This window comes from Triturus cristatus, chromosome 7 (assembly GCF_964204655.1).
Source record: "Triturus cristatus chromosome 7, aTriCri1.1, whole genome shotgun sequence".
In the NCBI taxonomy this organism is placed as follows: domain Eukaryota; kingdom Metazoa; phylum Chordata; class Amphibia; order Caudata; family Salamandridae; genus Triturus; species Triturus cristatus.
In genome coordinates, this window is record NC_140590.1 from 1,769,590,169 (window position 1) to 1,769,608,231 (window position 18,063).

The following is an 18,063-nucleotide window of genomic DNA, read 5'->3' on the forward strand; positions in this document are numbered from 1 at the left end:
TTCCCGTTAATTTAGGTAGGTTCCACGACATTCATAATTCAACACTTAGGGGCATATCAACAACAACCGGCGATAATTATCTCTAAGCGCACTTAGCGCTAGGATAATTATCGCCGGCTAGCGGGAATTTTTATCGCTGAGATAGCGTGCTATTAGCAACGCTTATCTCAATAGCGATAAAAATCCTCATGCTAACAGGCTAACGTGAGATTATCGCTGGAAACCCAGCGATAATCTCACGTTACCTTGTTTATAGGGACAGGCAAACTTAGCCATGATATCCTCCTTCCATAGGATATCATGGCTAAGTCAGAAAAATACCAGATGTAAAAAAGCAGCGTTAACCGCGGTTAGCGCTGCTTTTTTTGTCTCTAACAGGGTTAGCGACATTCTTGATAATAGGAGAAATGTCGCTTAGCGACATTTCTCCTATTATTTTACTCTGGAACGCCCCCTTTGCATCTCATTAGAGATGCAGGGGGAAGCGTAGAGTAAAAGGGTGCTAACATGCAAATTTGCATGTTAGCACCCTGTTGTTGATAGGGCGCTAGTTTTATCTCTCCTTTTTTGGCTTTTAAAGCCAAAAAAGCAGAGATAAAGCCCTTGTTGATATGCCCCTTAATAAGCAACTATGAAGATGTTCTGCTCTCATGCTCGGGTTTTCATCTATAATAAAGATGATTTCCATATCATCCGTATACCTAAATAGCATCAGTCTGAAAGATTGAATTAAACCTCAGGAGGGGCCCATATACACAATAAAAAGCAGATGGTCAAAACAGAAGCCATGGCACATCACAGTTCAGCACTGTAGTGTCAGAAGCAAATGAATTCATAGTGGCCTGTGGTGTACAGTATCAAATGCCGCCGAGAGGCCTAAGAGAGTGTAAGCTGAAGGCCCAATATCCGTCAGCACACAGGGCCCTATTCACAAAGGTAAACATACACTTTTGTGTTAGTTTACTACGTTTCGGTATTCACAAAGGTAAACTTAGACCAAAAGTCTATCTTTAGTACTTTTTTGGAATTCATAAAGGTAAACTTAGACCAAACCAAAAGTCTCTCTTTTGTACATTTCGGTATTCACAAAGGTAAACTTAGACCAAAAGTCTATCTTTAGAACTTTTTGGTATTCACAAAGGTAAACTTAGACCAAAAGTCTCTCTTTTGTACTTTTCGGTATTCACAAAGGTAAACTTAGACCAAAAGTCTATCTTTAGTACTTTTTGGTATTCACAAAGGAAAAACTTAGAACAAAGGTCTAACCTTGCTACTTTTTGGCATTCAGAAAGGTAAGTTATCACTAGTACAGTTAGGCTTTTGGTCTAAGTTTACCTTTGTGAATACCAAAAACTAGTAAACTTACACAAACGTTACGTTTACCTTTCTATGAATTGGGCCTATAGCTGAAGGTAATCCAATAAGCCCGCCCTACAGCATCAGTGCAACTGCCCATGCAAAAACCCACGATATTACCAGCCAGCTGTTCTTGCACCTGGTACATTCAGTAGCACAGTAGCAGGATAAAAGGTCCGCTCATGAATGAGCAGAGGGTTTTACACACAGGAATTCTGCTCATCCCAACTCATAATCGGGACCTTTGGAACGAGTTGAAAATTGTGTTTACAACACAGTAGCAAAAGTATGCAGCTTAATTCCCCTGATATAAAGCAGATTGCTAATACTTTTGTGAAGCATTCCCAATCTTTGTAAAAACCTCTACCCATTAAACAAAACCGGCAGCAACAAAATTAACCATATAACTATACAAACAAATTTGCTTGGATCTACTAAACCGTTATGGGTAGGTTTTAATATAGATTTAGAAGCAATAGGTTTACACTTGACTGAGGCGGGTTGCATTTTGTATGCCGCTGGCCTAGTGGTCTGCTAGGTTTTCATTCGGCCTTTGGTGTGGTCCTTGCACCGGTTCTGTGGTGAAGGGAAGACACTGCTTTGTTGACAGATCTGAGGTTTGTAGAAAATCACCATCTTCTGCATGTGTTTGCCTCCTGTCTCTGTACTCTAGGGAGTGGAAGGCTGCTGCACGGTAGCACGGTGCGGCCCTTTGTGGCTGATCTGAACATCTACATAAAAAGTAACAATTTATCTATTTATTGACTATTTGATTGTATAAAGTTTGTGTTGAGTGTTGCACGCCTCTATTGGCTGCCTCGGGGCACGTGAGTGGGACAAACCTAGGGCATGTACAAATGTAACAAACCTGATGATTTGTTGCCTTAAAGTGTTACATCGATGATTGCAGCAAGCGTCTCATGAATGAAAGTCAATGGTAAAGCATTGTTAGTGGAACAGGGCTTTGAATCCTGTAGCTCTATGGGACGGGGCGGGAACAAGCTGAACTTAGCCGTTAGATTGGCATGAAGAGGAAGGAGAGTCAGATGGCCTCATGAGGTGGGTTCACTGGAGAATGACCCTTCTTGTGCTACAAAAATGGTAAATGGCAGAGGTCTCCCTTCAGAGCCATTTGGATTTTTTTAAGGCTAAAATAACCCTAAAAGACATTCTGGAGGGTGGAGCCTTGGACGTGTAAGGGCCTACTTCCATACCGCCATATCATCCGTATCTTCCTGCATGGTTGACTAGTAAGATGTGGGAGCTTCATCTTAGGGTTCTGTTTGGAAGGCATGACAGGAAACCTTTGGACATGGCTATGTCAAGCTCAAAGTCCAATGCACAATACTTTGAACTGTGCTCTTTCCTTTATTGAAAGTCAAAGTAGAACTCTCAATAAAGACATGATATGGGCTTGACGTTTAAGGCCAAATCTGATTGATTCTGAGTGGTTTGGAGCTGCAGCATCTCCTTTTGTGGATACGCATGATGAGAAGTGACAGTCAAAAGCAACACTGTCTTGTGCACATAAGAGGCAGAGCACTTGTCATATAGGAGAGTAGTATGTATGTACCGTTCTTCATAGACTGGGCACTGCTCATATATTACTCGTCCCATACATGCCTATTCATGTGGGGTGTACACAGCTGACACACAGGACTAGCCGTCACTTCAGTCACTATACCTTTCCACTTGCCATCACACCCGCATTATGTCTACCTCTCTCTCCTTACTAATGCACATCCTGATTCCTTCAGTATATAGAGTAAGCAAGTATGGTCTTTGATTGAAGTTATATAGGATGGCAGGTCTGCATTGGATGTTCCTACATGTAGAGATTGTATTGTGATTATGTATGGTCCCCTAATCTGAATTTGGAGTGTACCCAAAGGAACTCTGCTTTAAGAGGGACATGAGTATCAAATAAAGTGTTTTTTAGCAGAAGTGGCCACTCCAGAAGGACTCTGTCAGTACCAGTAGGTGATGGGGTTGAGCGGTAACAAATGCAGGTGATCTGGCTATCAGCCGAATGTCCCACTGTAACACAATTTAACAATTTTAGGAATTGTGATACTAATGGTAAGTCAGTGTACTGGAGATTTATGGTAAGAGAATCTATATTTGGGGTTACATACATGGACCGTGTGAGATGGTTTGCATCATAACAGACATCTGTGTAGAAGACAAGGGCCAGGTTTTCAAACATTTTGTATCATGTTTGCATCACTTTTTTGATGCAGACTCAACACAAAATCCTCTTTGACATTTACAAAGCAATGCAAATGGTAAAAAAGTAAGGCAACGCAGCGCATTGCACTGCTGTGTGACACTTTGCATCAGGGGGGCATTTTATTGGTGGTGCATGGGCGTCACAGTGCACCCACCTATGGATTTTGACATAAACCCATATCTACAAAGACTTGTAAACATGGGCCTGTGCCAAAATGGAACACCTTCCGGCAACAAAACTTTCCTAAGCTTAACGCCAACTCTCTTTCACTGTGGCCCTAGGGTGCTTGCATTGGCCCAAGGCAGCCACAATTGTGCCAGAGCATGGAGAGGGCGGAACTGTGCAGTTGATTTGGAAATATTGTGCAGTTCTGTTCTCTTCTATTCACACTACATGCACAGTATCTTAACTTGCAGCACTGCTTTGCATGAACTCTTTGAAAATATGCTCCTGAAGTCCCTAGAGGTGAGGGAATATCTTTATTAGAAACGGTACCGGTGTTGGAGTGTTTTCTGCTTAGATGGGGTATGTAGGGTTGTTTCATGGAAGAATACCCTCTTTATAACCATTGCCATGTGGAACAGTTATCATTGGTGAATGGCATTCTGGAATCAAGCTTTAGAAAGATCCTATGCCCAAGCTGTTCTCCAAAGTCTGTCTTTAATTTGAGATCTGTTGTTTGTAGTTCTAGCATACATTGGCCGAGCTGCAGAGTTGTAGTCAAGTGGTTAGATGTCTGATTTATTCGTACATTCATATACATTTACAAAATTAATTTAAAAAAAGCCTTTGCTGTGGAAACAGGGATGCTGGTCTCTTAACACTGGCCCATCTGACACTAGGCACATCTTTTCACTTACCTCTGCCTCATTAGTCAGATCTACCAGATGTGGAAGTCTTAAGAAACAGACCAACTCCAGGCAAAAACAAATCCTGCACATTTAAATTTGAAGGATCTTGACTAGCCCTGAAAGCAGAACAGAAGAATGGCATGCATTGCCTCATATGCATACATATAATTTGCTGCTGTCGATAATTCATGTACTCTGAGAAAGTTCCAGACCAAGACGTATAGTAACATTCTTTGAAATGCCTGTAAAACCCATCGGTTTTAGCTAATATCCTAGGAAAAGTGTGCAGAAAAAGGAATTGTTTGGTCTCATTTAAAAATTATAATCTTGGTGGAAAACCCCTTGTAACAACCTGGAGAGAGTCATACTTGCTAATTTGTTTCAGTTTGTGGCAGCTGTTAAACATTTCCAGGGCTGCATTTATTTTCCACTTCAGCTCTGTTGGAGAGGAAGACCATTCTCTTGCAATCCATGCAGCATAGAAGAAAAGGGGCACTTACCAGACTCCTTGACTGCTTGCCGCTGAGAATTTATGGGATGTGATCCATCGGGTAGTTGCAAGTCAGCATAGATCACCGAACCTGCCATCTGCAGTGCTTTGACCAAGGTGGGGACACAAGTGAGACAGCAGCAAGACGCGTGAGCTCCTGAACGCTGTCAGCAACCCTTGTGGTCGCACCAAAAGGAGGAAGTGTGAGGTGGTGCCTATCAGACCCTCGCTTCCTCTGCGTCATCTTGAAAATGAACTTGGTTTTCTTGATGGTTCTGGGTGCTAAGAGAGCACAGTGTACATGGGATAAAGTGCCCCTGTTATACAAGACAAGAATACCTCTAGTCAGCGAGGAGTTCCCTGATCATGTAGAGGAATGAGGCCAAAGGCTGAGTTCCTTTGCAAGCTTACGTAACCCTGAGGTGACTTGAAGTATCCTTATCGTATACGGCAGGCGGTACGACATTCCTCAAATTACATGGTCACAGCATCACCTTTCCCACAAATCACATAAATCCTTGGTGGGTACCTCTTTTATATAAAAGAGAGAGCATGTCTGCAAACATGAAAATAAAAGTAACATTTCTAGTGCAAAATTAAACAAATCAGAAGAGTTATTAGATATTTGGCACAAAAAGATATTACCATTGGTTTCATATATGTCAGTTTTGTTTTCTTTAAAAAGGCGCGGGAACTCAGAATGAGTAGAAACGTGTACAAAGATACTAACTTTTCTATAATTACTTAAGAAGTGTAAAAAATAATAATGTCCTAAATATTTCCTTTCTGCTTGTCACTGTACAGCTAGAAAAACAGAGCAGAAGAAAAGCAATGTTTTATTTCCATTCTTTAAACAGCTGTTTTAATTATGCTCTGTGACCGCCTTTCCCCTCAGCTGCTGGCTCTGGCCGCTTGCATTGTGATGTCAGAACTCGACTGTAGTAAGTTATTACAGTTGAGTGGCTATTTTATTTCTTTATAATGGGCAACTGGTTGTGTCACAAGTAACCGGCTATAAGGAAATTAAAGATGGGTTTTTAATTTAGGTATTTCAGAATCCCATTTAATATAGACACTCTGAATTCTGGAGGTGGCAAAGTGTATAAAGCTGTAGGACCTCACTAAAGCCTGTGCATGGTCAAATATTGTATAATGCCAATGGCCTGATTAGATACAGAATTTTGTTCTCTCCTATGGCGCCATATCTTAAACTGGCTGACTGACAGGAGTGGGTTAGGATTTTATCTTTGCTCTGCCGGATTGTATTTTTAGTGTAGGGCAAGAGGAAGTTGTACTGATGTTAGTCTGAAATGGTGATGGGAAGTGGCAAGTGCTATATTAACTCTCAAGTCCCCAAATTTAATTCACACTTAAAACTGCCATTTTCTAAAGACGCGGTTGATGGTCCAGTTTCTAGGAGCACGTCTGATGTGCCAGACCACAGAAGACTATAAAGACACAGTGGATGAGCGTCCATGCAGCAGGCGCTGAGACGTGCACCAAAGGCAAGCCAATCTGGGCCTGTCCATGCCCTGGAAGTGCCAGGCACCAGGCTTGCTACCTCAGATTCTCAACATAAGTTTTACTCTAACCGCGTCTCAACTGCCCTGGTGAGCTTTATCATTAACATCATCCTCTTCAGGCCACAAGATCTGCAGGGTACCACAAGCTCTGGACTGAGACCACAAAATCTGCAGAGCACCACAAAGTCCGGACTAAGACCACTTGATCTGCAGGATACCACTGCTACTCTAAGGTGTGTGCTTCCGAATGTGCGTTCATTGTCTGCTTACGGAGAGGACATTTATTTGTTGATTGAATGTCTTCAAATGGAGATCCTGTGTATCTCTGAATCCTGGGCCAATGAGTCTTCTGGCCCTCAAACTGCCTGAGCTCTGCCACTGGTTAATAAGTTAATTACAAAAGTATTGTAATCTATTGTATTTATTTTTTAAGATATATAATCAATTACAACCATTACACCATAGTACATTCCTTGATTTACATCGTAAAAGGTGCTATATACTTAAAACATTTTAGCAAGTCCTTGGGCAAATGACCCATCAGGCGGCCCTCAATCCATCAAACTATCCGACCTACTCACGGGGTTTAATCTCGCTCAACAGGTGTCCTCCGCCACACACATTAAAGGGCACACACTCGACCAGGTTTGGACAGCCAACCTCGTCACGTCCGCCATGTCGGTCACACCCTGCCCATTGTCAGATCACTATCTAATTAAATTCACCATCAATAACATTACCATGGCCAAAATCCCCACCTCTGAAGGGGGAACAACAAGGAACTGGAACAAAATTGACAAAATCCTATTCATCAAAACCCTAGCCAACTCAGTTCCACCCAAACAACCCTCTATCAACCGTAGCAAAGGTAACTTAACAGCATGGCTATCTGCAGCTGGCAACAAATATGCACCCCTCAGGAAAACATACCTTGCCCAACGTCATGAAGCTCAGAGATGGTTCTCCACAAACCTAAAAGCCCAAAACCTAGCTCTTCGGCAATTTGATAGGAAGTGGAGACACAATTACCTATTTGAGGATAAAAGGACCAACTTAGATGCTTTGAAGACCTATAAAAAAGCTATTTTGACTACCAAAGCCGCTTACTTTTCATCTAAGATCTTGACGGCTACCAATAAGTCCAAGGAGATCTTCTCAATTGTCAATGAGCTGTCCAATCCTGACAGAGTTACAATCAAACCCACCCCCTCTCCAATCCTTTGTAACTCCTTGAACACTTTCTTCATTGACAAGATTGCAAAGATCAAGGCCAGTATCTCGGCATGCCCAAATCCCGAGCCTAGTCCCATTACACCCAAAAATTCCAGTACCTTCACACAATTTCCTCCTATTAGCAACCAGGTATTCTTGGATCTCCTAGCTAAAGTAAAATCTGGCCCACCCAGGGATGCTGCCCCCCGGCATTTTAAAATAAATTTTCACAGATTTCCCGAGCCCAGCTCTATCTCTTTTGAACGAGTCACTGTCCAAGGGCCTTGTCCCCGAAACCTTTAAAGAGGCAATTGTTGTCCCCCTCCTGAAGAAATTAGGAACAGACCCTCAAACCCTGACCAACTATTGCCTGATTTCTCTGCTCCCATACCTGGCCAAAGTCTCAGAGGCTTACGCGACTAGATGCCTCTCCGTATTCTTCTAAAAGTCTGAATACCTTGACCCGCATGAAGCAGGGTTTCGCCCAGCACACTCCACAGAGGTCCTAATATTGACGGTATTGGGCACTCTCTGCAGGGATGCCAATAAGGGCTCCCCGCAGCCCATTGTACTGCTGGACCTCTCCGCGGCTTTCAACGCAGTTGAGCATGGTATACTGGTCGATCGTGTCAGAGACGCGGGGATCCAGGGACCAGCCCTGGGTTGTATCAGTTCCTTCCTGGAAAACCGCTCCCAGTCGGTTCGCATTGCTCAGTTCCCAGCTCCCAAAATGAGAACTACATGCGGAGTCCCGCAGGGCTCCTCACTTTATTTGTTTTATTTCAAAAGTTTTGTATAGTGCTGGCTAGACCCTGAGGTATCAGAGCACTTTACATGAGATAGGACATTGTTCAGAACATTGTTACTTAGTTACATCAGTTACAGTTGCAGTTACCGGTATATGCTTAGGAGAAAGAAACGTGAGCTTACACAATAACATAAGATATTAGCGCGTAGCATATCCAAGACACACGTCATATGGGGAATGGAAGGTAGTGGGGGAAAGCTAAACAGGGGAGAGGAAAGCATACAGAGTCAGGTAGATCTGAAGGGGGAGAAGTACTCCAGGGGGAACAAAGCAGTCAAAGCAGTCGAGGAGATAGACAGATAAAACCGTGAAGAACCGTGACAAACAATGTCCGATGTCTGGCTGGGTAGGTGACAGCCGAGGGGGTGACCCAGAGTCAGACTCCGCTATAGCTGCATTGGACAGCTCCACCGGGAAGCGGCCAAGGGTACTCGGGCTCCACGGTGAATACACACAGTTAACGTATGAGCCCGTGGGGCATCGTCATAGTTCCATAGACGGCATCAGTCGTGATGTTACTGGGAGGCGAGGTGCAGGCGAGGTAGGGATGGGGAAATTGCAGCCACCATTTTAGAAACTTTCACCCCTCCTGTTCAACCTCTACCTCCTCCCACTGATTCAGGCTTTGAAAGAGAGGAAAGTCTGCACCTTCAACTATGCTGATGACTCCATCAGCAATTCCCCCGACTCAGTCCGTGATTTTCAGTCCACCATGCTATTCATTAGCGGGTGGATAAACAGCAACCACCTGAAACTCAATCCGGACAAAACTGGTCTAGTTCTAACTGGGGGCATACACAACCCCTGGGGCCCACACTTTTGGCCAAAGGAACTGGGCCAATCCCTCTCCCCATCTGCCTCGGCCAAAAGCCTCGGATTAACTATTAACTGTGACCTCACTATGAAGACTCAAATTGGGTCAGCGATATCTACCTGCTTCTCACAATTGAGGAAAATATTAAATATCAGAATATTTCTCACCCAGGAAGCTCTGATCCAGGTGGTTCTTGACATGGTTATGTCTCATGTTGACTACCCGAACTCCCTATGCTTTGGCATCCCACTATACCTAACACAACAAATGGAGTCTACGGGTCTAAACTAGTCTATCAAAAGAACAGTAGTGACACACCAGCACGTTCAAACATGAAAAAGTCCTCATAAAGAGGGCCAAGTCCCATCACCCACCGAGGTGGCATGCTTCATCATCTGGGACCTCCCATAACCACACCTGGTGTAGTTATAGAGCTACAACTCCTTAGATTACTGTAACAAGGAGGAGCTCAGGGATGTTTTGATTCCTATGGTTGGGAGGATAAATTATCTCAGAGTGAGAAAAGCTGCCATAAGTGTGGTGAGTCTAAATGCAGTGTGTGAAATAGGAAAGTGATTTAAAATTGATTAGCATTGGAAAATTATTTTATTTAGTGTCCAATGGCATCAAGCTAAAAACAGCAGAAATCGTGAAGGGAATGCGTCCACAAACATTATAGGGACACGTCCTCGTGGGTCAACATGTTTCAGCCAACCTGTGTCTACCAAATGACAGTGGCTTTCGTCAGGACCATAAGGTAACACTACTGCAAAACAGTGAATGAATAATAAGTGAAAAAAGGAACAATACAACCTACCAAAGTACCTACTTATCTGTAGATATGTGGCACCGTAGGAGTATAACTTAATCACCTAAAAACAAAGACAGAATTATAATACAAGAAAATGAATGATATGTGCTGGAACGTGTCTTCTACGTTTTTTGACATAGTACAAATGTATCATACATAAACATTTGTCATGCGTGCAAACTGCATTGTCTTCTTACCCGCAATAAGTCGGGGATGCGACCTACACTCCTGGTTACAACTCAGGGCGTGAGGCAACGCTCTAGAAGACAAAAAAGAAGAACTAACTAATGCCACGGAAAACAGAAGATGGTATATTCATCTGTTTAAGCATGAAGTTGTGTGACTATAAAAACACTATACAAACAAAGGTGTATTGAATGACTCCAAAATAGAAAAGGACATGCTACCATTTTTATGGAAAGCGGTTATTGGAATATGCAGATTGAACAGGACCGTATGCGAGCATGTCGATCCCATAAATGCCGTAGAAATAACAGAAACCAAGTGATAGCCACAGCACGCATGTTAATTCAGCTAACAATGAATCAAAGCCAACTCTTTAGCATGGGAATGAGCTGAAAGTCTATTCGATCGTATATTAATACACGGAGAGCAGGCTTACCTGTCCGTCGTTACCCCGGACCTTCTTCCAAGTTGTACCGAGTTGTAACCGGAACAGCGTAAGCCAGCCCCTCGTAAAGGTTAACTGTGTAAATCAAAGGACATAGGACCAATCGTCACGCGATAGCGCGATGACACATACCGAGCGTCAAAAAACGTCTGACACGCAAGGGATGCTGGGAAGTGTGGTCCTAGCGGTTAAGTTCCAAGAGCTTGAACGGAACTACGTGTTTGCTTGTATCAAGTTGTATTTTATGAATAAAGTCTTCAACAAATGTGCCCATGTTGTGTATCAAGACACTATAGTGACAAATCAAGTGTCAAAACAGAACATGTCAAATTAGATGATGTTTCAAAAAAAGTCATTATCGGAATTGGGATGAATGTACGCGTTCGAAATGAACGCGTCCTAGAGTGGAGGGATTTTAGTGGCATGCCACTCCCTCCATTGCGCAACTAAGTTATTCAAAAAGCAGAGGGGTTTGGTCGCGCTCTGATAGACTGCCATACCAGTGTACTGAACGCACATCCTACTATGTACGTCCTGATTAGAAGTCGTGTAGCGGACACGTCCCACTGAGGATGTGCAGGTGAATCTCGAGCTACCTTGGAAAAACAGAGTGTTAAATAAGCCGTGTAGATGTTATATGCTTAAACTGTTTGACACATTGGTTTATATTGCCCCAAAAGCCCCTACCTCTATTAACCGGAAAGGGATCACTAAATGGTGCATGGGGGAGCTATATGTTCTTTTTAATAATGCAAGGCGCTGGAGCTAGGGACAGGACACAAGCCATGAGGCAAAAAGAACCCCTGTAACAAATGGAAGGGCAGAGGCCTAGCAGTATCACAACAAGGTCCAAGGGATAGACTCGTTGAGCCCTATTGTGTCGCTTTTGAGTTTAAAAACCCAGCGTTGTTCCTTTCTGAACAGAAAAGTGGAGATGTCAGTAACATGGGGCGGGATAAAAGGTTGCTCTAAAATCGTCCACTTGATATCATCAGGTCTATGTTTCAGTTCCAAAAAGTGTCTAGTCATGCGGGTTGCCTGTCTTTGACATCTGATGGTGCTCTTGTGTTCCATTATCCTCAATTTGACCTTTCTAGTGGTCATCCCCACGTATCTCATGTCACAGGGGCAAGTAATCAGATAAATTACCTTCTCACTGTTGCAGTTAGTGTGTTTTATCTGCCTCCAGGGTTTGTTTGTCCCAATGTCAACTTCTGTAGTATGTCGGGTGTTTGTACATACCACACAGTTACCACATGCATGATGCCCTTGAACAGGTGGCAAATTCCATAAGGTGTTAGTCTTGGATGCAGCTGTAGTTTTTGGACGCGTATGTACCAATGTGTCTCGCAGGTTAGCACTTCTCTTGAACGAAAATAAAGGAGGACTAAGATGTATCTGTCCCACATTTAAAATACGCCAGTTTTTGCGTATTATTTTCTGTAGTTGGTTAGAGTGAGTGCTAAACGTTTGGACATAGGTCAGTCTGTCCAACGGAACCTTGAGTACAGGCGGTTCTAGTAGGGCTTCACGATTATTATTGCTAGCCCGCTTGTATGATTGTCTAATCAATTTCAAGGGGTACTGCCTAGCCTTCAAATTCTGGGAGAGAACGTCAGCATGCTCTTTGAACTTGTCTATACTGGAGCAGTTACGTCTCAATCGGAGAAATTGCCCAAAAGGTAGTCCTGATCTAAGTGACTTGGGATGGAAACTATCGTATGACAGAAGGGAATTTCTTGCCATAGGTTTAGTGAACAACTCACTCCCTAGTCCATTGGCAGTGGGGAAAATGAGAAGGTCCAAAAATGGCAAGCTCAGCTTACTCGCTTCCATGGTGAAATTGAGGAAGACATTCTGGTCATTGAGCCACAAATGAAAGGTCTCTAGAGTTGCATAATCACCTCGCCATATGACGAAAACATCGTCGATATAACGTTTCCATATGACTATGTAGTCACGGAAGGGGTTGTTGGTACACAGAACACATTGTTGTTCGAACAGATGTACATACAGATTAGCCAGGCTGGGGGCAAAAACGCTGCCCATAGATGTACCTGATGTTTGTAAATAATACTGGTTTTCAAACTGAAAAAAAATTTCAGTCATGGCCAGCCTGGCACATTCCATGATGAATCCAACTGGTGAGCTCAACCCGATAGTGTTGGCTTCTAGGAGCCCTCTGATGGCTTCGAGGGTCTCTGTCTGGGGTATACAAGTATATAGAGATTCCACGTCAAAACTGACGAGGAAATCCGTATTTGTATTAAAATCCAGACCTGGGAGCAGTTGTAAAACCTCCTTAGTGTCCTGCAGGTATGTTGGCATGGTTTTAACTAAGGGCCTGAGAAATACATCAACAAATGTGGAGAGAGGTTCCAGTAACGAGCCCAACCCAGAGATGATAGGTCTACCGGGGGGAGGACGTTGTGCCTTGTGTATTTTGGGCAATACGTAGAAATATGGAGTGACCGGGTGTTCCGTCACCAGAAATCCAGCTTCGCGTGCTGAAATCCAACCCTCTAGTTTGGCCTCAAGGACAAGTTCCGAAATTTCTTTTTTGATGCGGGAGGTGGGATGTAGCTCCAGAGTTTTATAAAATCTCTCATCACCGAGTTGTCTTAAACACTCTGTCCTGTAATCTAAGGCATCGAGAATCACAATCGCCCCACCCTTGTCGGCGGGCTTGATGATAATCGTGGAATTTTTGGAGAGAGAGGTCAAAGCCTGCTTCTCTAGATTAGGTAAATTGTGATACTGACGAGTTGGTTTAGTCATGAGTGCAGAGATCTCTTTGGTAACGGCTGTCTCGAAAGCGAGAACATGAGGAGGCAAAGACTGTGCAGGTGGATTAAATGTGGATTTATTCCTGAGACCACTGTCAGTGACACCGTCTTCCAGTGTGGTGTCCTCCTGACTCTTATCTTGAAAGAAAAAATGTAGTCTGATTTTGCGAAAAAACTTGGCTATCTCGCACTGGAGAGTGAATGGATCCCCCGTATTGGTCGGTACAAAGCCCAGGCCTTTATTGAGGACCTTCTCTTCCATGGTGGTTAAAGTGTAAGAGCTCAAGTTGACCACTAGCTGCTGCTGGGTCCTGCCCCTACTGGGCCCTTCGCTGAGCTGCGGAGGTTCCATGGTGATGTTGGTGGTGGTGGGCCCCAATGGACTCTCGTTTGACTCGGGGTTTGTTGGCCTCTTCTTCGTCCCCTTGAACGTCCCCGGCCCTGGCCTAAAAAAGGCTGGTTGTGGAAAAACTGTGGAGGTGGATTGAAAGGCATCAAGCTTGGAAGAAAGGGGGGGTTTGGATATTGCCATGGTGGAGGTTGCCACCATTGTGGTTGTTGATTCCCTCGCCAGTTCCGCCTAGAGTTGTTACCTCTTCCTCTATTACGTGTTGGCTCGTGAGTAGTAGAGTCAGAGTCACTTGACCACTCTTCTGACCCTGAGGAAGAGTAGTTGGAGCCATATCGTCTACCTTTCCTATTGAACTCAGGTGGTGCATAGTTCTCTTGTGTATAGGGATAAACTTTTTCAAAGGAAAATTTGGCTAAATCTTTCTTAAATTTTTCTATTTTTGAAGAAAGAATACCATCTCGAAAATCTTTGTTGGATTTGTTGTTATCGTCGAGGTTCTTCTTATAGATGGAATGGGACAAAGTTGTCTTGATTTGTCCTTCCAATATTTGGATCTCGATCATGATAGCGTCGGCGATGCGCTTGGCAGTGCTAATGATCAAGATCAGCCAATCACGAGTGCATCGCCACGCTATCAAGGCCCAATCTTTGAGAAAGATTTTGTCCTGCAAGAAAAGGCGGGGTGTGTTGGTGACGATTAGACCAGTGGGTGCACAATTACCGCGCAAGTATTCTGTCATAATCGCACCATGGATACTGGTGCGAGTGTGCGATTTCTTCAAAATAAGAAGTTTTGCCCAATCATCACCGGTTCCTCCTACCGGATTATCTGTATTTTCTAAAATGCTTGGAGTTGTAGTCAAAATGAGGCGGGCCATTTCATCATCGAAGGCCAAACCTGTAAGTTCTGCCATGTTAACAAAGGAGTCAGACAAACACACCTAGTCTGTGAAGGGACTGTGACACAAACAGAAAGTACACCACAGCACTGCTGAGTGTACGACACAAAAGGACCCGCAGCCGTAGCTGCACACAGTATCAAGAAAAACAATTGGTTATAGGGTCTCAGGGAATTTTAAAGACCTGCGCAGACAAATCCCCAAATCACTCGAACTAACACAACAAATGGAGTCTACGGGTCTAAACTAGTCTATCAAAAGAACAGTAGTGACACACCAGCACGTTCAAACATGAAAAAGTCCTCATAAAGAGGGCCAAGTCCCATCACCCACCGAGGCGGCATGCTTCATCATCTGGGACCTCCCATAACCACACCTGGTGTAGTTATAGAGCTACAACTCCTTAGATTACTGTAACAAGGAGGAGCTCAGGGATGTTTTGATTCCTATGGTTGGGAGGATAAATTATCTCAGAGTGAGAAAAGCTGCCATAAGTGTGGTGAGTCTAAATGCAGTGTGTGAAATAGGAAAGTGATTTAAAATTGATTAGCATTGGAAAATTATTTTATTTAGTATCCAATGGCATCAAGCTAAAAACAGCAGAAATCGTGAAGGGAATGCGTCCACAAACGTTATAGGGACACGTCCTCATGGGTCAACATGTTTCAGCCAACCTGTGTCTACCAAATGACAGTGGCTTTCGTCAGGACCATAAGGTAACACTACTGCAAAACAGTGAAAGAGTAATAAGTGTAAAAAGGAACAATACAACCTACCAAAGTACCTACTTATCTGTAGATATGTGGCACCGTAGGAGTATAACTTAATCACCTAAAAACAAAGACAGAATTATAATACAAGAAAATGAATGATATGTGCTGGAACGTGTCTTCTACGTTTTTTGACATAGTACAAATGTATCATACATAAACATTTGTCATGCGTGCAAACTGCATTGTCTTCTTACCCGCAATAAGTCGGGGATGCGACCTACACTCCTGGTTACAACTCAGGGCGTGAGGCAACGCTCTAGAAGACAAAAAAGAAGAACTAACTAATGCCACGGAAAACAGAAGATGGTATATTCATCTGTTTAAGCATGAAGTTGTGTGACTATAAAAACACTATACAAACAAAGGTGTATTAAATGACTCCAAAATAGAAAAGGACATGCTACCATTTTTATGGAAAGCGGTTATTGGAATATGCAGATTGAACAGGACCGTATGCGAGCATGTCGATCCCATAAATGCCGTAGAAATAACAGAAACCAAGTGATAGCCACAGCACGCATGTTAATTCAGCTAACAATGAATCAAAGCCAACTCTTTAGCATGGGAATGAGCTGAAAGTCTATTCGATCGTATATTAATACACGGAGAGCAGGCTTACCTGTCCGTCGTTACCCCGGACCTTCTTCCAAGTTGTACCGAGTTGTAACCGGAACAGCGTAAGCCAGCCCCTCGTAAAGGTTAACTGTGTAAATCAAAGGACATAGGACCAATCGTCACGCGATAGCGCGATGACACATACCGAGCGTCAAAAAACGTCTGACATGCAAGGGATGCTGGGAAGTGTGGTCCTAGCGGTTAAGTTCCAAGAGCTTGAACGGAACTACGTGTTTGCTTGTATCAAGTTGTATTTTATGAATAAAGTCTTCAACAAATGTGCCCATGTTGTGTATCAAGACACTATAGTGACAAATCAAGTGTCAAAACAGAACATGTCAAATTAGATGATGTTTCAAAAAAAGTCATTATCGGAATTGGGATGAATGTACGCGTTCGAAATGAACGCGTCCTAGAGTGGAGGGATTTTAGTGGCATGCCACTCCCTCCATTGCGCAACTAAGTTATTCAAAAAGCAGAGGGGTTTGGTCGCGCTCTGATAGACTGCCATACCAGTGTACTGAACGCACATCCTACTATGTACGTCCTGATTAGAAGTCGTGTAGCGGACACGTCCCACTGAGGATGTGCAGGTGAATCTCGAGCTACCTTGGAAAAACAGAGTGTTAAATAAGCCGTGTAGATGTTATATGCTTAAACTGTTTGACACATTGGTTTATATTGCCCCAAAAGCCCCTACCTCTATTAACCGGAAAGGGATCACTAAATGGTGCATGGGGGAGCTATATGTTCTTTTTAATAATGCAAGGCGCTGGAGCTAGGGACAGGACACAAGCCATGAGGCAAAAAGAACCACTAAAATCCCTCCACTCTAGGACGCGTTCATTTCGAACGCGTATATTCATCCCAATTCCGATAATGACTTTTTTTGAAACATCATCTAATTTGACATGTTCTGTTTTGACACTTGATTTGTCACTATAGTGTCTTGATACACAACATGGGCACATTTGTTGAAGACTTTATTCATAAAATACAACTTGATACAAGCAAACACGTAGTTCCGTTCAAGCTCTTGGAACTTAACCGCTAGGACCACACTTCCCAGCATCCCTTGCGTGTCAGACGTTTTTTGACGCTCGATATGTGTCATCGCGCTATCGCGTGACGATTGGTCCTATGTCCTTTGATTTACACAGTTAACCTTTAAGAGGGGCTGGCTTACACTGTTCCGGTTACAACTCGGTACAACTAGGAAGAAGGTCAGGGGTAACGACGGACAGGTAAGCCTGCTCTCCGTGTATTAATATACGATCGAATAGACTTTCAGCTCATTCCCATGCTAAAGAGTTGGCTTAGATTCATTGTTAGCTGAATTAACATGCGTGCTGTGGCTATCACTTGGTTTCTGTTATTTCTACGGCATTTATGGGATCGACATGCTCGCATACGGTCCTGTTCAATCTGCATATTCCAATAACCGCTTTCCATAAAAATGGTAGCATGTCCTTTTCTATTTTGGAGTCATTCAATACACCTTTGTTTGTATAGTGTTTTTATAGTCACACAACTTCATGCTTAAACAGATGAATATACCATCTTCTGTTTTCCGTGGCATTAGTTAGTTCTTCTTTTTTGTCTTCTAGAGCGTTGCCTCACGCCCTGAGTTGTAACCAGGAGTGTAGGTCGCATCCCCGACTTATTGCGGGTAAAAAGACAATGCAGTTTGCACGCATGACAAATGTTTATGTATGATACATTTGTACTATGTCAAAAAACGTAGAAGACACGTTCCAGCACATATCATTCATTTTCTTGTATTATAATTCTGTCTTTGTTTTTAGGTGATTATACTCCTACGGTGCCACATATCTACAGATAAGTAGGTACTTTGGTAGGTTGTATTGTTCTTTTTTTCACTTATTACTCATTCACTGTTTTGCAGTAGTGT

The 18,063-nt window shown here is 43.2% G+C and overlaps 1 pseudogene across 1 annotated transcript in view; it reads right to left on the bottom strand.

The window, feature by feature from the left end:
• The window catches only part of LOC146813034 (killer cell lectin-like receptor subfamily B member 1B allele C), a 112,347-nt pseudogene extending 107,256 nt beyond the window's left edge, over nucleotides 1-5,091 (bottom strand). The window contains exon 1 of the transcript XR_014966008.1: nucleotides 4,938-5,091. The product of XR_014966008.1 is annotated as a killer cell lectin-like receptor subfamily B member 1B allele C (transcript). The remainder of the gene's footprint in view (nucleotides 1-4,937) is intronic.
• Nucleotides 5,092-18,063: the final 12,972 nt, after the last annotated feature.